Raw genomic sequence first — 27336 nt, 5'->3', positions numbered from 1 at the left:
TGCAAACACTGAACCAGGCACCTGTATATATGGGCAGATCTAGGATTTTGAAAATGGAGGTGCAGATGATGTGGTGTATGATCACATACAACGCACACCTTTTTCCAGTTACAGAGAAATTAGAAGATTTACTAATATGGTAAGGGACCAGTGCAGTATTATTCAGTTTAAGATCAAAGCAACATTATTGGAACATGCACTGATTTGCTAGATGACTGTTGCAGGGCCACCTCAGTGCCCCTGCTCCTAGAAAGGAGAAACTGCCAGGGAGCAAGTGAGCGTGCCCTGGCCTGACATAACGAGCCCAGCTGAGGCTTGCTCAGGTAATGAGCGCAGCTGCGGGTTGCTGGAGCAACCAAGGGGAACCAGCTGCCTGTAGGAGGCAGGGCCTGGCCCTTATAAAGCTCAGGGCTGAGGCCAGGCTGGCAGTTCTCAATCAGATCGCCCCTCTCCCTGGGGCTGGGGTCTATGTACCCCGCACGCAATCCGGGGTCTCGGTCCCCCGTCTGCAACCTACCGGTTGTGCCCGCGACCCAGGGAGCGCCAGGGTATATGATTGAGAAGCCCCGTGGGTGTGCGGCGAGCCCCAAAGAGGGGGAGCGCCATACTGAGGAGCCCTAGAGAGAGGGGCAATTACTGAGAAGCCCGAGACGGGCATAGCGAGCCCGGCCGCAGGCTAGCGCGGTAACACCCCTCAGACCGAGGCAGGGCGCTGTGGTTGCCCCGAGAAGACAGAGAGTAGCAGCGCGGTGAGCCAGGGTCAGAGAGGGTGCCCGTGTGGTTGGCCCGTAGGACCGGAAGCCCGCTAGAGAGTCCCTGAGCGGAACCACACCGGCAGGGGAGGCCCAGAGTGGGCAAGACGAGAGTCCCAGCAAGAAGCTGGGCACGAGAAAGGGAGCCCAGAGTGGGCCACATTAGAGAGGAGGCCCGGGAAGCGGGCGTACAGACCGGGCAACTTCTATTACATCTGCGAGGCTTGGGGCGTGGTATTAGGGGCTGGTAGGAGCCACGCATAGCCCATAAGGCTAGGGTGTCCGAGGAACACCCACCGTATCGGGAGACCCCCAGGGGGTCCGGAAGAACCGCGGGGACAGAGGTCCCAAGTAGCCGTGCCCAGGGAAGACACAAGGCAGCCTCCCAACATTATATTGACCAACAAGACGTGGCGGGCGAGAATTAGAGGGTGTCTTGGGCTGGCCTGACACGGAGCGAGGGACCTTAAGGAGATCACGGCCCTCCGTGAGGACCCCGCCGTGACAATGATATACTAAGTTTAAAAAACAGAACAAACAAGGCAAAAAATAAGTCGAAATGTATTGCTTTATTCTGTTTTCATTATAGTTAAATTTACATCTCTTCAGATGCATAAAGCAAAATCTGGCTGCCTTCAGCATCTTGACAGTATGTCCAGCAACACTGTCAATCATTGCCTGAGTTAATGTTCACCTGAGTGAATATTACCACACCTGAGTTTGTTTTAGCTAGAACTAAAAACAGTCTGAAGGTCTGTGAAACAGAAGAGAGACATTATCAGGAGTGGCTAACCGACAGAAAAATTGCAGAAGCAAGGTTAGCTTGATTAATGGAACAGGAAGACCACTTAAAAGGAGAGAGGGTGATTAACGTCTCTTGAGCTACGAAATATATTTGACACCATCAGCTCTGCCTGCATAGAAATGTTGTTGCCACCCCAGGCAGTTGGTTTTTAAACTTTGGGCAGAGCAAGAATCAAAGGGTGTTTAATTTGCTCCACTGCCCCGCTTCCCCCTTGGTTCCCCTGCCTGTGTACGCATGTCCTTGCCTGTGTATAACTGTTCCACAGCAAATACTGTATTTACAGCAGTGCTGTACCCCATCAATAATCTGTGAAGCTGATGTGAAATATCCATGCTTTTTAGAAAAAAAACGTTTTCTGGTATGCCAGGGAAAATCATATTTTTTTAAAGTTGTGTTTCAAGGGTGAATTTGCAGTGCATGCATGAATTCTAGAAACCCTTTGACCCAGATAATATATTAACTACAGTTGCTGCAGGATACTTTGTGCTTAATTAGAATCAATACAGTCCATGATCTGAGAGAAGAAAATGACCTTGTAGTTTGAAGGATAAATAGCCAGATTATTACTGGCCATATTCTGGGGCTCCTGTTTTCACCAAGTTTTCTCCAAAAAAGATCTCAAGGCTACTGACTTTGTTACAATTATATCTTTCCAATACTGTGCGGCATTAAGAGCTAAGAGGTATAATTATCACTAGAGTAGAACTGAGTGTAGTGTTTGTGTTAGTGAGAATTTGTCTTAGGTGTTGAGCTGTTGTCATTGTTTCTTTTGGAAACTCCTTTGTACGTGTTCCTAGGTTACTTTCCTAAATTCTTGTCTGGAGATTATGGAGGACAGAGATCCTTATTTGTTCTAGGACTGGGTTTGAAGGGTTTCTGATTTAGATAGAAGTGAGGATAGGCTGTATTACACCTATTGCGCCTATGAAAGAGAGTGGATTTCTATTAAATGCTTTTATTTTGTGTGCAAAATTATCAATATACTGTAGGTCATTGGTGTTACAAACTGGTTTCATTATTGTCTTTATTTAGTCTTTTAAAGCTGTTTCTTTGATGCATATTTTGCCACTTTTACCTTCATTATTTTTGTGTGTGGCTTGTAAAGGCCATTTCATCACTGAATTACTGGTTGCTCAAAGACTGGTACCCCAAGTATGCACACAGTTAAGCCATGTGAAACACACTTATACTGGCATAGTTTATTCTCACGCAGAAAGGGAAGTAAATTATATTAATGTAAGGTAAATTTATTTTGGTATTACTGTGACCACTTTAGGGGTATAACTTTTCAGTAAAACTAGTCCCCAGCAATTCCGCGAAAACCCCGCATCAACTGACACGATTATATTGGTCCAAAAAAAACCTACCAATTTTTATATTGGTTGCTCAGACCTAGTATATAAACTAGTATATATCCTTCTACTGCCAGAGGTGGTCCCTCTGCATACTTCCAGGTCATGGTTCAGGCACATTGTCAAGGTGGAAAGGGAAAGCTGTGACAGCTGATTTATATTGCTCATTGAATACATTTAAATAGGTCCATGACATTTTGCTAGTTGAGTATTTCACATGACATTTTATCAGGATTATTATTTCTGTTTTTGAATGCATGTATCTAACACAGAGAATGGATACACATTCACAGAAGCACTTACTTGAGAAGACCGCAACTGTATATTGCATGAAGATTGATATGATCGTTTACAGTAATATCCCTTAGTGCTTCCTTTAATGGGAAGGGGGCTCTCCCAATACCTGACAAAGGGAAAAAGGTCCAGTCATGTTGAAAAAGGTCCAGTAATTTCTTTCCTCTCAGTGTCTCTCTTGCATAAATCAGCTTTCCTTTCTCCTGCTTCCTTTCATGTTTTGCAAAATTACGTTGCTAGCAAAGAGATGCCATAAGCAGCTCCCCTTAAAGATCTTGTTGGAACTACAGCTTTTATTTTTGGCCTCTGTGTTGAACAAAACACTTGACATAACATTGTTCTGAATGTACTGCTATGAGATGCCTGTCCCTGGTTGCTACATAAACTGTTATAAAAGATATAGCCTTAGTCTTTCATAGCCTTACATATAAATTGTACAAGAACTTTGTAATACGATTGCATGTGTTTACTTTTTGATAATTTGCAAACATCTAACAGAGATTGTTAAACCATTCAGACATCTGGGGTGAATCATATTTAAGCAGTTTATGTGAGCAAATGTTTCAACCTATTCACATACTGAAATGTTAGCTATAAAGTCAGCAGGGTTCTATCACAGAGATGGACAGCTTAATATGGTTACAATTAAATAAATTTACTCAGTTTATTTTGACTTTGGCTTTTTTCCAGAAGTGCAAGTCACGATTTCCACACTGCAGCCTGTTGTTTGGTTGTAGAGACCCATGGAAATCATCAGTCGCTCCAGTTAGTGGGCGTGTCTACACATGCATTTGATCTGGGTTTATTTTTGAGTAAACTACTCATGAGTAAATGCTCCCGGGCAGGCATCTACACATTCAGGGAAATGGGAGCAGATTTGCTGCTAGTGGCAGCAAACTGCTCCTGCTTCCTGGAGCCCTGCAATGGGTCCCTGCTGCCACCAGGGGGAGCTGTAGGTTCCCCCTGGGTGTTACCCCAGGGGCTGCAGGGAGCTCCAGGTGGGGAGACAGCTGTCTCCTGGCTGGGACATTACACCCTGCCCCTGGGGGCTGCCAAGGCAGGGACAATGTCACCCTGCCCTAGCAGCAGGGAGCTCCTGGCCCTGGCTCCCCAATCAAGGACCAGGGACTTGGAAAGAGCTGCAGGGGAGGGGCAGGTCCCAGACCCCTGCCTCATCTGCTGGTGGTGCAGCTAGCTTACTGCTAGCTGCCCAACCAGCAGATCAGGGCGGGGGGCTGGGACCTGCCCATCCACGGCAGCTCTTTCCAAGCCCCCTACCTTAATCACTTGATCAGTGCATGGGGTTGGGATCTGCCTCTGACTAGGACAGTTCCCCGCTCTGCAATTGTAGGGTGGAGGCTGGGGAGCCTGCTCCCTGCTCAGCTTTATGAACTCGCGGAGCTGAGCAGGGAACAAGCTCCCCAGCCTGTTCCCCATCCAACTCTACAATCAGTGGAGCTGGGCAGGTAACAGGTTCCCCAGCCCCCGCCAGCAGGGAGCTCCCAGTGGTAGCTCTGTGGTTACAGTTGCAGGGCTTGGGCTGGGAGATAAGGATCTCCGAGCTCCTGCTCCCTGATCATGATCTTGGAGCAGGGGACTTAGAACTTCCTGCTGCTGAGAGGGAGACATAGTCCCCACATGGGCTCCATTAGCAGAGCCTGCCCTGGTGCCAGGCAGCTCACCCTGGGGACAGGGAGTAATCTCCCGCCCCCTGGTGGCTAGCTGACTGGGAGCAGATTTGCTCCTGGTCAGGTGTCTACACAAGTGCTACTGTGACATTACTAATCATGAGTAAATGTGCTACTTTCAGTTGCAGATAGCAAATTTTCTTGCAGTTAGCAAGGTTTACTGTGCAGTAATCACATGCACATGTAGACGCATATGCTTACTGTGTAGTAAACTATGTTTCTTCACAGTAAAGTGCCTCACACCATGTGAAATAGAGCAACTCTTAAGGGCTATATGTTTGACGTCCTTTGGTTTACAGGTCTGAAGACAATGCTGATTGGTTGTGCAGAGTAGTAGCTGACACACAATGCATGTGCCTATACATTCATTAACTGCCACCCTTCTCTTGTTCCCAAGATGCAAGTGCTCTGTCTGGTGGGTCATCAGAAGCTGCGGTGTGGGGCCAGCAGGAATAGCCTGCCCTTGAGCCCCGGTGGGCATGGCAGTCGGCTGCAAGAAGGGCAATGAGGACTGATACACCTCTTGTTGCCCCCCAGCCATTTTGCACATTGCCACTGCTTCAGCCTCTGCTTCTCAGCCACCAGCTCAGCCACCCCCACATGCTGGAGCTGCCACTGTGTGCCCTGTGTCAGAGCTAGAGCTGCCACTACAGCACAGGGCATGTGGTGTTTGTGACAGCTTTGGCTCCATGCATGGGGCACATGATTGGAGCTGGAGCCAAAGCTGCTGCTGCCTCTGCCATATGCCCTGGGGGTAGAACTGGAGCTGTTGCCACCATGTACCCTGGGTTGGATCCAGCCTGCAAGAAACCCTGTATTCTGAATCCAGCCTGGGGTACAAGGTGGGTTTGAGACCCCTGCTCTACACTAATACCTTGGGTTTAACAATTTTTCTTGGCTATGGTGTTTGTTTTTCTTTCCCATATAAATGTCATCAACTTCTGCAGAATCTACATTTTAATTTTTTTTAAAAAGTTTCTGATCCTTTTGATTTTAAAGTTCTATTTTAAAGCTATGACAAGAGTATAAACCATTTGTAGATGGAATCTGAATGCATCCCATGCTGCTCGTGTCTTATTCAGCTGGTATCAAAGAAAACCTGACCAGAAATTAGTTTTTGCTGTTGCAATCCAGAATACTTTTGCAATGATGAAGCACCAAGAATCAGGATAGTTTTCTCCCCTCCCCCACTTCCTTTAAAAAAGAAAGAAAGAAAGACTGGGGGAGATGTATAACACACCTTTACAACAAACAGGAGACAACACAGAAGAGAGAGGCGATTGACAAAGAATTGTCCTTTTCAGCTGCCAAAAGAGGCTAGGGAATCTGGCTTCACATTTATTGTGAATAGAGCAACAATGTCCTAGTGGGAATCCTCTTCCCAGTAGTAAGGTTTCTACCTCGGTGATGCCTTTGTGGAGCCCAAGGCTTCCTATCATCTCTCAGTCCATTTGAATTTATTTCTGTGGCTTTTCACTGTCTGGTAAGACTTCCACACTTGTGCGTAAATGTACAAGTGCATGCTCCTTGTTGGCTGAATGGAGATTGTTTGAAAAGAGACCTCCGGTTAAAGTTGCCAGATGCTTTGAATAAAATCCTACTTCCAGTTGCTTTGACCACCTGGGCTGAAATATTTTTTACGTGGACATCTGTCTAGTTCAGCAGTTTGCAAGAACTAGTTTAGGGGAAAATACATTCTCTTCAAGTTTTGGTTTGTTTTTATGCTCCCCGTAGTTTCGAGCAGTTGCTTGAAATTTGAGGGTGGGGTGAATGGTCATTGTTTTGGGCGTCTTGCTATACCTGTGAAAATTAGCCCTAATTTGGCCAAGTTGTAAATCTTTGTTACACAGTAGTTCACACATGCTCAGACTTCAGTCACTGAATTTGTCAAAGGCTTGCTGGGGAGGAATTGCTCTGCAGCTGTGGGTTGTGATAGGTCCAGCACCTCTCCTGTGCTACCAGTGAATACCCCTGCTGGTCCTAGTCTGACTAGAGCAGGAATGGTCCCCATTCAGAAACAGGAGAAAAGAGCCAGACTTATGGGGAGGAGTGGGGGCCAGAATTGAGTCTGGTGGAGGGAAAGAGTTCCAGGAAGGAGCCATAATAAGAGACTGGGATGGATTGAGTGACGAAATTGGAACTGTATGTGTACCGGAGGTACATAAGCGAGCTCAGTTTAAACTGGCTGACTTGGAGACCAGCATCTGATAAAGTGAGCTTCAGCCCATGAAAGCTTGTGCTATATATATGCTAGCATATATATAGCTGAGTAACTGTACTTTGGTTAGTTTGTAAGATGTAAATCTACGCTGAGGGACCAGTGACAGGCTACCTGCAGCATTACAGGGTTCAGACTTGCCAAGGGTCTGAGCTAGCTAGTTGGAGTGCAGGTTAGATTTGTCTACCCAAGTGGCAATTACACCTTTGAATTGCAGTGTGGGCAAGTTTTAAATTACTTCCACTGCTGGTAATGTATCTCTTATAGTCTTGTGACTACATACTTAGCTGCAAGAATTTTGTGAGAGACCCTTTCAATTAATCTATTTATGTATTCAGTTTATATGCCACCCTTCCCAACAAGGCTTTGGGTGGCTTACAATAAGAGAAACAGAATACTTAGGAGAACAAGAAAACAGCTTAAATGGGAACTGTTGTGTCAACATAGGACAAAGACTCCCTAAACCAGCCTTTTTAGACTCAAGGCACCCCTTGGAAAATGCCAGCTCTTCGTTTTCCCTTGTTTTTTGAGTCTAGAAAAATAATAGAGCAATTCTTCTGTTGCAAAGAACTCAGAAGGACCACAGCAAGACAGAGTATTTTTAATGTTACAGATTCCAGTTTGAAATCTCTTAGTTTCTTTTGTGAATTGTTTGCACAACTAATAGTGCTCACACTGCCTGGCACCCTGCAGCGCCTTTGAAAGGATCTCAAAGCACCCCAAGGTGCCACGGCATCTTGGCTGAGAATCAGAGGCTCATATACAGGCATTAAAATGTATAGTACAACATGTCTCAAAAGTATATCTTAGTGTCATGATCAAACTATACCTGAACACCTTGACTAGGGCGTTCTATTTATTTTCTTTTCCATTAACCTGACTCTTATATCCTGACAAAAGGAATGGCTAAAATGACGGGGCATTTATTTCTCAAGTGGCTCTGATTGTAAACAGGAGCAACTGAAATATGCAGTGCTGTAAATAAACATCTCCGTGTAATTCTGATAAATGAGTGACACAGGTGCAAGTACGGACACTGTGAGATACTGAAATGGGTAAGCAACCAGAGGCTAGCTACTGCCAGATAAAGAGCCACTGTTCACTGTCTTGTTTCCAAGTTTTGATTCCTGCTTGGGCAATAAATTGTAAAAGTACTGACAAGCAGCAACAGAAGCAGCCACTTCTGCCCACTCATTCCTGTTTCAGCTGCAAACTGGTTAGCTGCAACTTATTCTAGCCTTCATACTGTCACCATCAGGCAAAGCAACAACTTCAAAAATAACACTGCTGGATCACTTGACCATTTAGATGACCAACACGTGTCTACCCACAAATGTGCGCGCACATGCAGAACAAATGCATGAGTTCTATGAACGAGAATAAGCTCTTCTTTCTCCAAGAGAAGGTTTAGGAAATAAAAATCCCATCGTCTTCCAATTCCTGTCACATACCTTACCAATGGGGCCAAATAACCAGATTACAAACTTTTAAGTGAACCAATTAAAGCAACATAAACAATTTCAAAGCATTTTCAGAAAGAACTTAAATTCTGGAATTACTCAAATTGGGTTATTATTTATGAACAGAACTGTAAAATTGTTAGTCCTCAATTACAGAGTGAACAGGTCTTTAAAATGTCTTCTTGCTGGTTCCTAGGCCATTAAAGTAGAGCATTCAACTTGCATGAAATACGAGAAATTACTGGGCCGTACGGGGAGTTTGCAAATTTTTTATTTTCAAAATTGCAAGCAAGCAGTTTTGAAAGATCTAGTCTTGTTCATATTTCAAAATATAACATCTTACTGTCTTTGGCCCTGAACAATCTGGGTCCTACTTATCTAAGGGACTGCCTTCTCCCTTGTGCCTCATCATGATCTCTAAGGTCATCCAAGAGCAACCTCCAACAAGTACCATCAGTATGTCAGATTTGCTTGGTAAAAACATAGAGAGGGCGTGGGGTGTCATTTTCAGCAGTTGTCTGCTCAGTTCTGAGATGCCTTCCCTCTTGAGGCCTGCCAGAGCCTGTGCCTGAATATCTTCCAGAAGCACTGTAAGACCTATTGGGACAGGCATTTAGCAAACAAAGCTAGGATGAAATATTGTTTAGGGTAGTGATTCTCAACCGGGGTGTTGGGAAAACTTAGCTGTGCAAATATGATTCACAAAAGAAACCCAGAGATTTCAAATCAGAATCTGTAACATTAAAATCATTCAGAGCATTGTGGTTTGAATTCTTTGCAACAGAAGAATTGCTCTATTTTTTATTTTTTTTTTGTAGCCAAAAAGCAAGCAAAAACTAACTGCTGCTGGCATTTTCTGATGGTTGCCCTGTGTATAATGAGGGGTGGCCTGAGCCTAGGAAGTTGAGAATCACTGGTAAGGCACTTAATACAATGACTGCAATGTGGATGGTGGAGTTTTGACTTGTCAGTGGGTTTAGTTTTATTTTCTTTTCCATTAATCTGCAACACAGCTACAGGGAGCAGTAAAAAGCCATTTGTACTTACTGTTCAACCTCTGGTGTGTAGATTTTTGTAGAAATGATGGTATGTTGACCTCCATGTAAATCACTCCTGTCTAGATTATTAATTGGGTTGCATTTATGATCAGAAGTTGAGAGATGGCTGTCCTTGAGACATTTTTTTGTGTTGGACAAAACCTCTGGTTTTAAGGAACTCGTAAGAAAAATTGAGGATCCATTTTGATGTTTTTAAAGGTTATTTATTCAAAAGATGGGATGACAGAATACTCATGTGGGGAAAAAATATCATCTAGGGACAACGGGGATGTGGGAGATCACCCTGGGGTTTGACCCTAAAGATTCATGTCAGGGAATTGGGAGCAGGCAAGGTCAGGAAACAAGGGTTCTAACAAAGTATCAAGGCAAGGAGGGATCAGAAGCAGGCAAATCCATGAGTCTGAAACTCAGTTCACTTCAGATCGGATAGGAGCCAAAGGTTCAGGAGCAGGTAAGTCAGGAGGCAAGGACCCGGCCTGGAGTGAGGAACAAGGAGTCAGAGGGCAGAAACCCAAAGGAAGGATTCAGACAAGCACTAGGAGCCAGGAGCCAGCCAGAGTTGATGCCAGGAGCCTCTCCAAGTAAATTATTAGGCACTGATAAACACTGCAATTTCGAAGCAGCTAGCTATGCCTGTGCAGGGAACTAAGTCCAGCTGGGGGCTAATGATCTTCCTTGCTGCCCTGACCACAGAGAGTGATAGGTATAAGGACATTCAGTTTTCCTATAGAGCAGATGCATACCATTTTTTGCTATTGGGTCTGACCATGGGAGAAGTTGAGGGTGCTCAACTCCTTCCAGGATTTGGTTGATTAAGAACAGATTGCTCCCTGTATTGGGTGCTTTGGATGCACAGTCCTTGTCTGAATCCTTTGAAGTAAGGTATAATATTTTTTCTGGCTGAAAGGCAAACCTGTCATCAAAGGTAGTAAATCTCTGTCTAATTGTAATAGATGTTTTCACTCTTCAGGAACAAGAATCTTAAAGTTTATATAAAAATATTTTATAATTACTTGTAATATATGATGGTCATCAGTAAGTCAAAGCCTGGAGTTGGCTGGTCTTTGATGTGTTAGTGCTTGTTGGTGTTGGAGCACAATCGTACATCTAGAAGAATGATCAATGTCATACCAAAAGGAAGTTGAATGTGAGAAGTTTAGATGTTTACAACTAAAGAATAAAGATTGCCTTTCCAAGTATGTGTGTGCACTATTTTGATTTATCATTATATACTTTAGCTACAATTAGGGTGAATAGTTGACTTGAGGAAATGCATTGGCAGTTGTGGAGGGGGAAGGGGAAAACAATTGTGGTTCAAATGGAAACTAACATGTAATCTTGCTAATGAGGTTCTTTTTTGTCATTCTGTTTGAATAGCTAATTATATTTGAGAACTTTAAATACAACTTGTAAAAAGCATTTCAGAAAACAAACTGTACAGCAGTATGAAATTTAGCTGTGGTAAAATGACTATTTCCAAAGAAGCCTGTAAGGCAGGAAATTAAACTGATTTGAGTAAATGTGAAGGGACAAATGTTCATATGCACATCCTATCGGTAGCCTTGCTAATGACTTGGAGTTTGTGGATTGTTTTTCACGCAGTACTGAGGGAAGTTCATAGAAGAAAAATATTTTGAGTAAATCTTTTCACTTTATATTTTTTTTTGTCTTTTTTTTCCCTGAAGGCTTCTTTCCCTTGTTTTTGTTCTAGTTACGTTGCTGTGCATTTTGTCCTGCTCTGACCTTGCTGTCTACAAGGTATCTTTCTTTCTCCTTTTTAAATGTTTTTTTTTAAATGGCATCCAAATCCAGAACTCTCTAAAGGAAACCTGGAGGAAAGCAGGCATTTGACTTCTAAGCCTATCAAAGCCATGGACTTCCATTTCAAAATAGGCAAGGCTTCAATGACCACCTTAAAACTGAGTAAATTTTTAGTAGATGCCATTTTGAAAAAGTTGGTCTAACTCACTATTCCTTAATTTTCCAAAATGTAGAAGCAGGGCTCTAGTTACCTACTTCATAGGGTTATTATGAGGTTTAATTACTATTGTCTTGTTCTTCTAATTTAAGAATGTTTGTTTCAAGCAGACTCTGGGTAGTATGTGTTTTTTTTGGTGGAAACTGTAGAAGCCCCTTATTATACCTTTGTAACAAGAAGCATCAGGATGGTGTGTATTTGAGCTGCTGAACTTTGGGTGTAACCAGGACTGAACTCTTTTGCGCCAAGTCCAGAAGGGAATAAATTGAGTGAGGAAAGTCCACAGTCCCCGCTATGGCAAAAACAGGGAAGCTACAATCATGGACCTTGTAATCCTCGTGGGGAATCAAAAATGAGATGATCACTGAGACTGTAGTAAAGTCTTCCGATACACAACAAAGAATGGATGGTTAGGATTACTCTGGCAGAAAATATCGAATTTTGTTTATTAGCAGCATCATTTAATGCAAGTTTTATAAAAGTTTAAATTGTAATAACCCTGAATATCTTGTGTATTAAAACAACATGTTTCCATATGGAGTCTTTTTGTTTGACATCAAAAGGTGAGACTTCCCTTAGAACTTCAGCTTTTAATTGTTAAAGGATGTTAAATTCTGTGACAAGTCTGTTTAGAGACCATGATTTATTCTTGCATGTGGCTTGATTACATAGCTCATCATTACTATCCTGACACTGAAATTGCAGTTTCCAGTATGAGATAAGATGTGGCTACTTGAAGGTTCTGATGTAATCTCTAGCTTTAGAAAACATTTTATAGCCTACTCTTTGATATAATATCTCTGAAGAAGCATATAAACACACCTGTGCCTTCAGTTAAGGTTTTCATGTACCTCTATAGTTCTTCTGACACCTTTTGAAATGTTGAAAAGCATTTTAATGTTTTCTTCCTGTGCTTGGCATGTATGAACTAGAAATGTATTAAAGAAAAAAGGTCAACATTTCCCTGAGACTTTCCTGAGACAGAATCTCTCCAATATGTACAACTTTGATTTCTGCCCTCCCCTTTCATAATGTGATTATATCACTGCACAGGCCAGATTTGAAAAAGTTAATCATCAACCACAGTAATGACTCTTTGTGTTGCATTGCATTTGGCGTAAGTAGAAAGCCCATTTTAGTTTTGGCAGGACTAAAAATAATGCCCATGAGAGAATTCTGTGGTCAAGGCTTTGATTAATTCCATTGCTGACATGTTCACACAGAATTTGATATGAAATTTGATGTGCTTATATTGAAAGATCTGCACCTGTATTTTTGAACAGAGAGAAGTAATACAGTACAAGCTGATACCCAGTTATTAGTATAAAGGTCAAAGTGACCTTCACCACATTGTGAATACTATTGCAAAGCCTTGTACAAATAGTTCTTCCAGAATTGTAGTGGTAGATGAAACCATTAATGAGTTGGATGCATAAGTACATGTCAGAAAACACCATATTTATAAGTTATCCAAGTATACATTTCAGAACTTGTCTGGGATTTTGTTTATTCCATTTAGTTTGCTCCCAAATAATTCCTATGCTGACTTGCGCGAGTTTAACACATTCCTATTTGTATAAATTCTACTTTGTAATTGCTGTCATGTATCATTGCTTTCTATACCTTGTAAAATTCCCAGGCTCAAACAATTCATTTAGAATTGGCTGAAGTTGATAAATTGCAATAATGGGGTCACCTGTGGCACCATTTATAGAATTAATATTTATGCCCTTGCCACCTCTGCAGGCCCCTCTGACACAATTTGCAACTCTAGCTTATTTCGAAAGCTGGTTCTGCTCATCTTCAGCATCCAAGAAATAGTGCAGCATCACATTGCTTTCAAATTCTGAAAAAAATGGCACAGATCTCCTAGCCATACTTTTCTCTGTATTCTGAAGTCTTTGGCAATCTGGAACAGAGTTCAGAAACTTGTCAGGTGCAGTCTCCCTAAGACTTTAGTAAGAGGTCCTCAGCTGGTGAGAATTTCCAAAGGTCTGCTAACTAACGTAAAGCAGCTGCAAGTCTGTTTTCTGATGCGTGGTTATGTATCATCCTAATTTTCACTTGGAGAAGTAGCACCCACCATAATGCTAAACCACGCTATGGAACATTCTTGAGCAAGTGTAATACCCAAATACCCTGCTTGTGTAAATTGGCATGGCTTGTGTTCATTGACAAGAGAAATGAAAGTTTGTGCCCTTGCTTCTTGATGATGTAAGGCTCCCAAGAAAATTGTCTCTCTCTTTTATGTAGCTGTAATAACAAAGCATTCTCTGTAAACGAGCTCACAAGGGCAACTTTACTTATCAAGCACAAGACTTCAGATAGGTCCACAATCTTTATGAAAACAAATGAAGGATGTTCAAGAAGGGACTCGATGGAAGGCATGCTGATGGCATGTACGGTTGCGTCAGTACAAACGGCCTGTGCAGTGATTTAATCAAATGTTATTAGAAGCTGTAGATAGAATTTATCTAATTTCTATAAAAATATATACCCCTTGTATCCAAAGCAACAAAAGCTATAAAAAGGATTTCATCAAGCTTTCTGAGTGAACTTAGGCACAGTTTACTGAGGCCTATGAACATTTCCCATTTTATACTGATAGTTTTTTCACATTTTCCAGTCAAGTGCATTTCAAAACCTTCTCCATCCTTACATATTCTACCCAGGTGCTCAGATGTACGCACTTGCAGTATGTTCGAGGAGAGTTGCATAATGATGTTTCAACCTAACTAATCTAGACATCCTAACTATATGCTTGCTTGTTAGAGTGATAGCTGAAAAAGTGACACACACATGCATGCACACACACTTTCATGCTTTTAATTCCAAGGTTTTCTAAAGTTCCAAATGCAAAGAACTGTGACTTCATCTCAAACCAACTTTTGTTACTAATCTGGATCTTCAGTTTGAAGGAGTAATAAAGAAACCCCAGATCATGCTTCACAGCCACTTTTCAGTGCTTGCCTTGGGATCATCTTCTGGCTTTTTTATTTAAGAGAAGTCATAGTGGCTACATAATGGAAAGTTGTTACAACTTCTGTTGTTACCTTTTGTGATGCCAGCTCTTTATTGTTAAAAATAGATTCAATTCTGTCTGTGGTTTTAAAAGTAAAACAAGTAGTTTTTTTCCCTTTGAACTGAGGACAAGATTTACATAGATACAGCTAAAATAGGTAAGTGCTATATTACTCCTCTCTTTGAAGGACCTTCCACAAATACTTTGCTTGTGTAAATTGACACAGCTCCCTTGAAGTCAATGGAGCTCTGCTAATTTAATCCAGCAGAGAATTTTGATTTGAACTGTAGTTGATGCCATCCCAAATTTAAGGATCCTGTCAGTGTCTTGCAAATAAGACAGTTCTTTGGAGGCGCTAACACTTTTTATTTCTAACTTGCAAGTTGTGCTCCTACCAAGAGAGAAACACCAGTTTTACTTTATGAATAGAAATACATTTCTGCCTTCTCCCCTGTTCCAACTTGTATATCTTGTAACTACTAAGGGTTCTTTTTAAAGTTCAGTCTTCAGTGAGATTTTAAAATGTCTGTTGTAGATGTGTTCACCAGCAATTTAAGGATCTCTTTCTTGGTACAGAGTGAGCGGGATATAACTCATCAGGGTCTATTCTTTTGTGTTTGCCTTCTCATTGTCCCTATTTAAATAGGCTTCTTTTAGCTTTTTTTTCTGGAGAAGTCAGATAATCTATTCAAAGTGGATTTTTCCCCTCTTCATTATTCTCATTATTATGGCATGTGTTTGTTGTTTTTTTTTTTAATGCAATGAAGATTGTCCTTGTCATTTGTCTTTAGCGGAAAACAAGCTTAGGATTCTTAGGTGGTGAAAACATCCTAATCAGCATTGGAAAGGGCATTTGCATCCATCTGCTGTGAGGGTCCAGTGATATGAACGAGTACTTCGTGAACCATTGCCGTAATGCCATACACTAGTTTAAACCTGGATGCTATCAATTATCCAGTGATGGCTAGTTCCTTTATGTCCTTCCTCAAAAGTCATTGAGAAGAAATCAGACTTTTAAAATTGCATGGAATTACTTGTTATGTTGCCTTCCTTTTTTCTTCAGAAGAAGAAATGCATAGACTTTTCAGTTCCAATCTGATGTTATTTAGAACTGTTAGAGCTGGAGCCAGTGCTGAATGCTATTGAGAGTTTGAAATCTCAGTTTTCAAATGGCTGCTGTGAGCCAGTTATGTTGTGTCCAAATCTCAGTGAATTTGGAGAAGTCTAGAGAAAGGCATAAAACATATTTGGAAAGGACTAAAAAATGTATTATTTGCACTTGTTCTGATACAACTTCCACTATTCTGTGAAGCTGTATATTGACTGCAACCAGTCTTTCTAGAACTAAAGTTGGGAGGGGAAAACAGATAGTGTAACAGAGTCACATCACTTTTAAAGTATAGCATATAATGCTGCTTAAAATACAAGTCATTTCATAATGCTTCTATTCACTGCTCAACCCTTCTCCCTGCAAAATCTAAGAAAGCATCTGCTGATCTCATACTACCACTAAGGGAAGCATTACTGATTTCCACATTATTAAAGAGGTGCTGAAAGGGACAAGATAGTGTGAATTCCAGTGTCCCTTAGCTTTGTTGTGCCACAGGTCCTCTTGGTCAGTAGGGAAACAAACTACAGTTGTAGGGGCAGATATTTTCTTTTCTTATATGTACAGTTTAACTTGATTTTTTTTTCCATACTAAGTAGTTAATAACATTATGCAGGAAACACCCAAAATGTGAGCTTGGCCCTGGTCTACTGCCTCTCCTTCCTCTGGTTTTCTTCAAATTGTGTTACCCCCCACTGTCCTCAAAAACATTAACTAGGAGTGGATTACATTTCTGAGCTTGGATATTTTTGGTAAGAATTGGAAGTTCTGTTTCAACTACTTTTGCTTAAGCTTTGGTGCTGACATTTGTATTGTCTACCTTTCCTTTGGTAGGGGGAGAGGATGAAATAACTGTCTGGAGTACCTTCCTAACATAATAGGATATGGCCTGTATATGGGAACAGCCAGTCCTTCTCTTGATATTGAGTTATCAGGTAGTAGGTATGTGTGTAGGAATAGCAGAAATGTTGTGATCCTCTTCCCGTTTACTACAGGAATGTATTTTGACATTGCTTCTGGAAGAGAATCTGTCTTCCTAATGCGTGCTTGCCCTATTTTAGAGGTGGCCAACCTGCAGTAGGTGCGTGACATAGCAGACCAGGGAGGGAGCAGGAAACAGAGCACCTAATTAGTCAGGGAGCATAGGGCAAGGAGCAGAAAGCAGAGCAACATATCAGGCAGGGGAAGGGTATCAGTGTGGCATGCGGGGAGGGTCTGGGTCTTACCTTGTGGCAAGCCTGCCAAAACAGTTGGCCCCCACTGCCTTATTTCATGAAGGATTTTCTAGAAGGAATTTTTGAGATCCAGAAAATGACAGTTTCATTAAAAAAGTGGAATCTGGAGCCAGAAGAGCTGGATTTGTTGTTTTTATTGTAGAGTGGTAGTCTTTTTTCCCCCTGTAGCTTTGTTTTATTGACCTTTCTCTCATTTTTTATCTTGGAGTCCTTGTTATTCACTGGAATTTGAATTTAGAACTTCTAGTTTATGTTAACTCAAATTGTTTTAAATTATTATAATATTATGTTAATATTCAGATAGAATTGTAATCCTATTGCAATCCTGATGAATTATAATAAACTAGAATAAGTAACTGAATACTCTCTGCGGGAAAAATTGCCTGAATTGCTCCTAACTAGTTGTGGAAACTTTGTGTATATAGTCTTCTGACGTATGGAACAATAATTGTATGAGGTCTCATTTTATCCAGTGTCTATAGCAGGCTTTTGTCATACAAGTAAGAATATGAAGACTTAATTTTTTGAAAAAGTAAGTACTTTGTAAGAGCCTTCAACTCTTGTTATTATACCAGTGTAAGAGGAAAACCTGGAGGGCAAGATTTCTGCAAGTTAAAGCCTGTCCACAGAAAGTTGATGTTGCACAAGCCTAAAGTCACGAGTAATGCAGCCAACTCCTTTCAAAACAGTTTCATGTTTGCAGAATTGAAAGGGTTTACTGAAATTCTACCTTTTTTGTTTTTGCAGGCTAGGGTATTAGTTTAGTTGTATGAGCCAAAATTTTGTCAGCCACCAGATGTAATTCTAGCTAAAGCCATGAAGATAGCAGTTGCAAGAAGAGTGAAAGGATGGACTTTTGCATTGATCATTACAGGTGACAGTCTCTTTATATACCTTTTACTATTGTTTTTTTTCTTTCTGCCTCTGGTCACTCCAGGGGTACACCAAATGAGCAGTGCTCTTGAGCTGAAGAGTTCAGCAAAAAAGGCTGGCAAAAGAGTGCAGCAAAAGAGCCATGGTAATTGAGCTAGAACTAAAATAGCATTTAACACATCAAATACTCAAATTACTAAGACAATGTTGATTTTAAAAAAATGTTTTAAAATGGTTCTGAAGCTCTCACCTACTTCTTTCTGCAGTGAATTGTTCTGTGTTAAGATTTTTGAACTGTGCATGCTATTTCTGAGAACGGGTGCTAAAAAGAATCCGTGGAGAGCATTTACAGTTTTTGCAGTTTATAGTTAATCAACTGCTTGATGCTGACTTCTGGTTTTCGTATGTGTATTTTAAAACAAGCTCGCTGATAAAACTAGAATACTTAGACTTGTTGTGGTTGACTTTTCCTAATGTCAGATTCTCATAAGTAGCAACTTCATATATATTTATAATTAGCAAACCACTAGGCAGGAAACTATTTTATTTAAGTAGGATGATGATGATGTACTTATGCTAAACTTCCCGGACTCAGAGGATATCTTTCTTTACTACTGCTTTTTCAGCAAGTATCATATATACTTGAATGCAAGATGACTCTGATTATAACACAACCCCCAATAACAGATTTTATATATGGAAAATGTAATTTGTTACAAATTCTAGGTATAGAATGTAATTATTGGAGGTCTGCCTTGAATATGTCACCCCCATTCCCCCACTGCTACAGCAAGGAAAGTAGATCTGGAGGGTCAGGTAGCCCCTTGGCCTTCTGCCTCCCCTCCCCAGCTTCTTCCCCTTGCAGCCCCTTCCCTCACTCCTTACTGTCAGACCCTGCTGTCCCTGAGCACATAGAGGTGAGGAGCAAATTTGAAAACACTTGACCTTGAAGTTAAAGATAGCTTTAGTAATTTGTATATAGTACCCATAAATTTAGTTCATCCAGAGTTGATGTTGCCTTTTTTTTTAAACTGCTGCCAGTTGCAGCACAGGTACTCCATAAACACACTTTTAAGCAACAATTTGGCACCTATTTATATATAGTACAAATATTAGTCCAAAGCTAAAAGGCTCATGTTTTACTATATAGCTGATTGGGCTGAGCCCCACCAGAGTGAACAGCATTTTAAGCCATGGTGACCCTGCGGTTCAGCACAGCTCAATATGTGTGTGTACTCCAGAGGCCACCTCCACAAAGGATCAATGTGCTAATTAGTCCTACTCATGGCTAGAACGAGGTGTTCTTGTCCTGGGATCCTCCAAAAATGTATATGCAGATAAGGCACGGGGAAGCCTGGTCTGGCTTCACCTCCTGGAGGGCAGGGCCACACTAATTATATGAGACACATTGAGAGAGGGGCCAGCAGAGAGATTTTGAATGAATTTTTTAGGCCCCATTTGGTGATGTTTGCTAGACACTTAAGGCTGGTGAAGAAACAGGAATGACTGGAAAGGGAAAGGAAGGTGCAGCTCATCTTTGAGAGTGAAGAGGAAGTAAAAATATAATCCATGTAGCGGCCCACCATGACTTTAAAAAGAGTTGGTGCTGAGATGGACCTCATGTATCTTGTTTAGATGGGCTACATTAGCCCGATGCTCAGTGTTGGCTTCATAGTTTCCATTACTGAGCATGTTTAATGAGGTTTCCTTGTATGCAAATGTAAGATGAGAGTCTTCTCCCCCCCTCCACCCCCATTCTGATTGGAAGGGGAGGGAAGACTCATCTTATTTGAGTAAATACAGTATATTTGAATTTCAAAGAACTAGATACAGGAGTACATAGGAGTTTGGAAATAAGGCAGGGACAGGCAATTATTTTGGCTAGAGAACTAATTAGTTTTGGTGACTTGTTGAGGTCCTAGATTCATAGATTCATAGATGTTAGGGTCGGAAGGGACCTCAATAGATCATCGAGTCCGACCCCCTGCATAAGCAGGAAAGAGTGCTGGGTCTAGATGACCCCAGCTAGATACTCGTCTAACCTCCTCTTGAAGACCCCCAGGGTAGGGGAGAGCACCACCTCCCTTGGGAGCCCGTTCCAGACCTTGGCCACTCGAACTGTGAAGAAGTTCTTCCTAATGTCCAATCTAAATCTGCTCTCTGCTAGCTTGTGGCCATTGTTTCTTGTAACCCCCGGGGGCGCCTTGGTGAATAAATACTCACCAATTCCCTTCTGTGCCCCCGTGATGAACTTATAGGCAGCCACAAGGTCGCCTCTCAACCTTCTCTTGCGGAGGCTGAAAAGGTCCAGTTTCTCTAGTCTCTCCTCGTAGGGCTTGGTCTGTAGGCCCTTGACCATACGAGTTGCCCTTCTCTGGACCCTCTTCAGGTTATCCGCATCCTTTTTGAAGTGTGGCGCCCAGAATTGCACGCAGTACTCCAACTGCGGTCTGACCAGCGCCTGATAGAGGGGAAGTATCACCTCCTTGGACCTATTCGTCATGCATCTGCTGATGCACGATAAAGTGCCATTGGCTTTTCTGATGGCTTCTTCACGCTGCCGGCTCATGTTCGTCTTGGAGTCCACTAGGACTCCAAGATCCCTTTCCACCTCTGTGCCACCCAGCAGGTCATTCCCTAGGCTGTAGGTGTGCTGGACATTTTTCCTCCCTAGGTGCAGCACTTTGCATTTCTCCTTGTTGAACTGCATCCTGTTGTTTTCTGCCCACTTGTCCAACCTATCCAGGTCTGCCTGCAGCTGTTCCCTGCCCTCCGGCGTGTCCACTTCTCCCCATAGCTTTGTGTCATCTGTAAACTTGGACAGAGTACATTTGACTCCCTCGTCCAAGTCGCTGATGAAGACATTAAAGAGTATCAGTCCAAGGAAGAGTATCGGTCCTCTCCACCCCTCCCCTCCCCAGAACCCAGCCAGAGCTGTAGTCCACCAAGAGCCCCAGCACTCAGATGTGGACACAGATGGGCTTCCACTGTGGCGAGTTGGTGGTGGCATCAGCTTTGGGCACAGCCAGCAGGTTCTGGAGTCCCAATGTAAAACCTGCCAGCAATTGACACCACCACCCACCTGCTGCAGCAGAAGCCTCCACCTAGGTCCAGAGCTGATGTTTCCGCGTCAAGACCTGATGCTGTTGGGTGGAAACAGTCCTGCCTGTTTGCCTAGCATGGCGGAAACAGCCCTGCCCTTCTGGCACCATGTGGCAGCCGAAGCCATAGCAGCTACCAGCCACCCATGGGTCAGATCCAATGATTTGGCAGCTGCCTGCCCACAGGCTCGACCAAATTTATTGGTGGGCTGTCTTGCCCATGGAAGTGGGGTATGTATGTATATACAGGTTTCCCTTGATTTATGTGGGTTTGATTTATGTGTATTCGCTCTTATGCAATGACCCTTTTTATACCTGAAATTTGTTATATGTGAAGTAAATTTGCTGTTATGCGATTGGCAGAGGAACACTCCCCCCTCCCCCAAGCAGGTAAGTCTGTGAGTTTGTGTGGGGAGGGGAGATGGCTGTGAGTGAAGGGAAGGGGTAAGGGGAGGGGAAAAGGCCATGGGGCCGGGGCCCCACTCATTGCAACTGCTCTGGGAGTGGCCAATGCCAGCGGCTTGCAGCCACTGGATTGCGCCATGCTCCAAACTCCCTGGGGCTCTGCTTCCCCCAGGGCACAGTGCCCCGAACCTCCCAGTCCAGCATAGCCCAGCGCTGCAAGCAGGTGGAGTCTACCGCTCCCAGGGCTGCAGCAGGGGCAGGCAGCCACCTGCAGCGGGATGAGAACAGGCGGGGGACAGTGGCGGCTGCAGGCTGGGACCAGCAGCAGCACCAGGCTCTTCCCAGCGCTCGGTGTGGACTGTGATGATGGGAGGGGGGCTGCTGCCACCCGAAAATTCTCTGTAGCCCCCTGCAACCTGTCCTCCCAGCACCAATGCCAGGCGCTGGGAAGAGCCTGGTGCCGCCTTTGGCCCCAGCCTGCAGCAGCCACTAGCTCCAGCCTGCTCTCGTCCCACTGCAGGCTGCTTCCCACCCCTGCTGCAGACCTGGGAGCAGTGGATGCTGCCTGCTTGCCACTGCTGGGCTGCACCGTGCCAGGGGATTTGGGGCAAGGTACAGCCCAGTGGCTGTAGGCAGCTGGCGTTGGCTGCTCCCAGGGATGCTGCTACAGGGGCTGCAGTGAGTGGGGAGAAGCGGAGCAGTGGGGTGAGTGGGGCTGCTGCTTACCTTGAGCGCCACGAAGATCCCGGTGTCACCCCTGCTGCAGCCCCAGGATCATCAGATGCCGCCTGCTTGCAACCACTGGGCTGTGCCGCGCCCCTCTCTCTGCCCCTTCCCTCGCCCCAGCCTCACTCCTTCCCTCCCTCACCGCTGTGGGAACGCATCCCTATCTGTTTAATTGAAAACTGGGTTTGCTTTATGCAAATTCGATTTATGTGCTGTTCCCTGGGAACGTGTCTACTGCATAAATCGAGGGAAACCTGTGTGTGTGTGTGTGTGTGTGTGTGTGTGTGTGTGTGTGTGTGTAGTTGTATTGGTAAAGGTTGTGAAGAAGTAGTGGTAGTTGTTGTTTTTCTGGCAAATATCCCAGAACTGCAGAAGTACCTTTTAATAGGTTAACATGTCATATAGCCTGATTATTTTAGAATAGGAGTGTGAAAAGTTTCCTTTTTATAATGCTAACAGAGTATTTTAATTTACATAAAGAATTGCTGAGTTTCCTTTAAAGATGGAATACAGTGTTGTTCTTCATAACCTATTTTAGCCTTTCATTCAATAATCTAGTGGATTTTTTAAAAAACTTTGATGTCACAGTAGTCAAAATAATTAGCTATGACTTTATTGAAAACTTGCAAAGAATTATTGTGCATACTATAACATTTCTGGTAAGTGAACTGCACCATGCTTAAGTAATTATGACCAAAAGAAACAGTTTCTCAGCATGAGATTTGAAATCTTATCCTTTGTGGAAGAAAATAACTATGTACATATTCGGACAAGTGGAAAAAACATAACCTTCTCTTGGGAATTCTTACAGCTCATAGGTTTAAGGCTGTTTTAAAGGATTTAGGGCAAGTAGTATTATCTGAAGGGTGTATTGAAATCTGTCGCATTAATTTGAATGTAATTTTGATATTCAGGTTCCAATGCACTAATGTGTATAATTGTCACAGCTATTGGCAAGCTGTGAATAGCAATTTATTTGTACAGTATGACTACAAATGTTGCCTGTACAGGCAAACAGCCAATAGAGATGGGATTAAATGAGAGCTCCAGCTATGCTCCTACAGAATTAATCCTCACCTCTTCTCAACTGCATCCCAGAAAGAGTTCTACATTTGTAGACTTATGCACAAAGCATGCTTAAATGATTATTCAATTGGGGTTTTACTTCCCATCAGTAGTGATATTGCATACGAGAGACAAAATCCATAGAGGGGGTTAAGTTTGTGGTATCTGATACAGCTCCCCATGATGTCCATGTGAATTTTTACCTTGGACTTTAGTGGAAGTTAGTTTTGTTCCTGGCTGAGCACTGAAAATTCACATTTCTTTCAGTGCCCAGACCCTCTGCCGATTTGACCCAGAAATCTCAGGTTGAATGTTAAATTATCCAAGTACTATGATCACAATTAAGCAGGAATGCCCTCACAGAAAGTCTAGTGGTTCGGTTTGGAAGATGTAACCCTAAAGCATAGTCGAATGAGTAATTGTTGTTTAGTGAGTGCAGCCCCTAATCAGTGGTTCTCAACCCTTTTAGACTCAAGGTACTCCTGGGAAAATGCTAGTTATTAACTTCTACTTGTTTCTTGACCATGAAAAAATAACAGAGCAGTTTTCTGTTGCAGAAAGCTCAGAAAGACCACAGAAGGTCAGAGTGTTTGGACTCTAGATTCCTTTTTGTAATCTCTGGGTTTAGCATGTGAATCGTGTAGGTGTTACTACACCTAAGAGTGCTAGTATTGTGCAACACCCCACAACACTTTTAAAAGAGTAATGTGGCACCCTGATTGAGAATCACTGCCCTAAATGTTCAGAATCAAGGAATTTGTTTTAAGGGCTTGCCTCTGTGTGCAGTAACTCGGAGTTACGTGTACTTTTTCCACTATATATATTAGATAAGAACAGCTATTGGTCAGAGACCTTGATAAAAGATAGTGTGCACTAAATTGCTCAGAACAATGGAGCAGGGCAAAGGTATTCTTAATCTGGAAAAGCACGTCAGATTTTTCACTGCTTTTTTCATGACCTTTAAATCTAATATTTGTGTTTACTTCCCATTGTGGACCTTGTAGAGTATTATAATTTGTCTTGCCATCAGATGGGTTCATTTTGACTTAATAAAATTCTCATCTGATCCTTCTGTCACAGCTTTGTTTCTTTGTGTTGGAATGTTCCCACGCATTTGCACTTGCAGTTGCTTTGCCAACTGAGTTGGACGATGGAAAATTCCTTGATAGGCAATTTAAAGAGCTGCTTAACTCTATGATTTGATTCTGTGGCTGCAAAGATTCCTTAAAGCTGTTCAGGACTCATTATGTAACTACTTATTTAGGCCCAGGTGCTTCATTTAAATAAAAAGTACTTCAAAAAACAAACAGAAAAATATATTGTAATGTATAGGCGATACATTTTTCTTTTCTTGAATATACCTCTAGCCTAACTGAATGAATCAATGAATGCTTTATTTTCAAAGCACTGAACCAGGAGAGAATCTGGGGCCTTGAAACGTCTAGCCCTCTAAGCATTAAGTAGGCAAGTAGGAGTGGACCCAAATCATCAGGATGGCTTTCACTTAACAGAATTTAAGTTTTGAGTCACTTATGATTGCAAAGAGGTTACCAAGCATGAGTTGATGCACTTGTATTTGACTCCTCTCCCCGCGCCCCCCATTTGCAGGGAATAATATATCCACTGTTGCCTCTGTCCTTGTTCTTCTCATTCCTGAACAAAATGAAAACAAGACTGTCACTTCCAGTGCTGATGTTTAGAACCATAGGAATATATTTTTTAAAACTGTACCTTGCCAGTGCCTGGGAAAATCATCATTATATGAACATCAGCAATAACAACCAATGGCAATTCCAATCGGGAAAGAGGACCCAACAGTTAAGTAGAGGAGTCCTTCTTTCCAGTAGTCAGGAAGTTTTAGGTTTGAGGGAAGGAAAGGTAAGTAGAAGTGTTATCAGATGCCTGCTAAGTTACTAAGTGATTTATAAAATGGGCATTCCAAAGGGAGCCTAAGGAAAGAATTTCTGTACTTCCTCCACTCTTCCAGCATCTGGATATTGGACTGGGTTTTCCATAAGCCCTTTGTTTCTGAATAGTGTTGGTTGGAGTCTCCTTTGTCTCAACTCAGGGGTGCTCTGTCTCCAGCATACGGATCAAATACAGGCAACCCACACTTAACACTGTTTCACTTAGCACTGTTTTGCTATGGCGCTCATTTGAAATTGATACCAGAATTCACTTAGCACTCAATGAGTTTCATTATAACGCTTGCGGTTGCTAACTTGGGTCATCAAATACTTTTGGTTTCACTTAATGCTTGGTTTTTCAGGAACCAACTAAGAGCGCTAAGCGGGGGTTACCTATATGGCCAATGGAAGCTGTGGCATCTAGATCACAGGCCTCTCCATAGGTCAGGAAATTTGATGGTGGGGGAGCAGTGGCTATTAATACTGCCAGTCTCCCTTGCTGCCAAATTCCTACTGGTCCATGTCCTCTCTACCCAGGGGTTTGGGGTGAGTCCAGGCCATGCCCCCTTCTTCCTGAGTGGCTGAATCAGGAGCTGGATGTCAGCTACTATTCATGAACATTCAGAAAGCTCTATAATGTTTAAAAGGGTTTTCCAGAAGTACTGTGGCCTAACTTTGCTTGTATTAAATTTGATTAATTGAATTGATTTTTTTTTTCCCCTCTCATCATTGATTTCAGTGAGAGAAAAGTAAGAACAGTAATAACAGCGTTTGGAAATGCCACTTTAATTTTAACAAGCCTGGGTGAATATTAATTATTTGTTCCTTCAACATTAGAGTTAGGGAAATAAATCTATTAACAGTTTGCATAATTTAAAATGAAGTTGGCAAAGGAAACCTGAAGCTTCATTGCTATATGCATGGCATCTCGGTCTGTCATGGAATATTTAGTGCCGCCTCATTGTCTTGGTGAGGTATTGTACCAGACAAAAACTAATTTTGTAATATTTGTGTCATACTGTCTTTATCAGCATTTTTGCCAAAAGCTTGCTTTAACTTTCTATATAATTACAGTCACTAGCAGGATTTTAGAATTATTTTACATCAGCATTACTTTGGTTCGGAGGTTGCTTCCAGTTCTTCCTGCTCATTCTTTTAAGAGGAAGTGTGATGTCACTGTCATCATAAAAGTTACTGACCATGACTAAATCCTCTGAAAGGATTGTTCAGGGTTTATTTTCTTCATGTACAAATTGGGCTGTGTAAGGAACATAGTCAAGTGGTTAAGAGCATAAGGCTGGACATGAGAATTTCTGAATTCTATTCCTGCTGTTGGCTCTGAGTCACTGTTTGAACTTGTGCAAGTTGTTTGGTTTGCGAGGAGGGGGAGGCAAGTTGAATCTCCTACTTACTAAACCCATTATTTTGAAGTTATCTTTGCTGTTGCAAAGCTAGTTAGTTTCATCTATCTATAAAATCATGCAATAGATCAGGGATGGCCAGCCTGTGGCAGTTAGGATGTCTCTATGTAGGGCACATATCAGATCATGCAGGGGGCAGGGAGCAGAAAGCCAAGCAGCAGATGGGGCAGAGTAAGGGTGGGCCATTATTTTGGGCAGAGGGCCGCTTACTGAGTTTTGGCAAGCCATCGAGGGCCACATGACAGGCAGCCCGAAGTAGATAAATATTAATTTTCTAAATTGTTTAGGGGCCCCGCGGGCCGGATAGAATGGCCTGGCGGGCTGCATTTTGCCCACCCCTGGGGCAGGGGGAGGGGATTGGACTTTCACTGAGGACAACACAAGGATTACCTTGTGGCACATCTGCCAAAAAAGTTGACCCCTGCTGTTATAGATTGAGTACCGGTCTCAAGGAAGTGTCTTTTGGTTTTAATATGTTTGGATAATGGCTAGAATAATTCTTAATTCTAGCCTCTAGATTAGCAGTGATGATAACTGTAAATTTTCTGAGCGACAGATTTTCTCTTTTTGTTGTGTGCACAGTGCCAAATCTAAAGGGCTCCCAATTTCTCATTTGGCTCTTTTTGCCACCAGTAATAAATCAATAATTTTCAGAAGTTATTGTAAATAGACCTTGGGGAAGACAATTAAGATGAATGGAGGGAAATGAGAATAAGGAAGAAGCTTAAAGCAACAGAAATATGTACATTTTTGTACCAGGAGGATTTAATTACATTTCCCTCTCCCCCCCAATGTAAATAATATACTAGTATTTTGGCTCATCTGGTACAAATACCATACATCAGTCCTCGGTTTTTGTTTTTGCCTT

At 42.4% G+C, this 27336-nt stretch overlaps 1 protein-coding gene across 7 annotated transcripts in view; it reads left to right on the top strand.

Annotated features, from left to right (window-relative positions):
- SEMA4D (semaphorin 4D) overlaps positions 1–27336 on the top strand; it is a 158167-nt gene that overhangs the window by 66866 nt on the left and 63965 nt on the right. For 2 of the 7 annotated variants that reach the window (XM_059724878.1, XM_059724877.1), the window contains exon 2: positions 17718–17844. The exons of the other annotated variants lie outside the window; for them this stretch is intronic. The gene's annotated coding sequence lies outside the window, so the exon portion shown is untranslated. The remainder of the gene's footprint in view (positions 1–17717; positions 17845–27336) is intronic. 7 annotated transcript variants of the gene reach the window in all.

The sequence above is a fragment of the Alligator mississippiensis genome, chromosome 3 (assembly GCF_030867095.1).
Source record: "Alligator mississippiensis isolate rAllMis1 chromosome 3, rAllMis1, whole genome shotgun sequence".
Taxonomy (NCBI): Eukaryota; Metazoa; Chordata; order Crocodylia; family Alligatoridae; genus Alligator; species Alligator mississippiensis.
The sequence above is the reverse complement of the archived record's forward strand: the minus strand, read 5'-3'. Positions and strand labels throughout refer to the sequence as shown.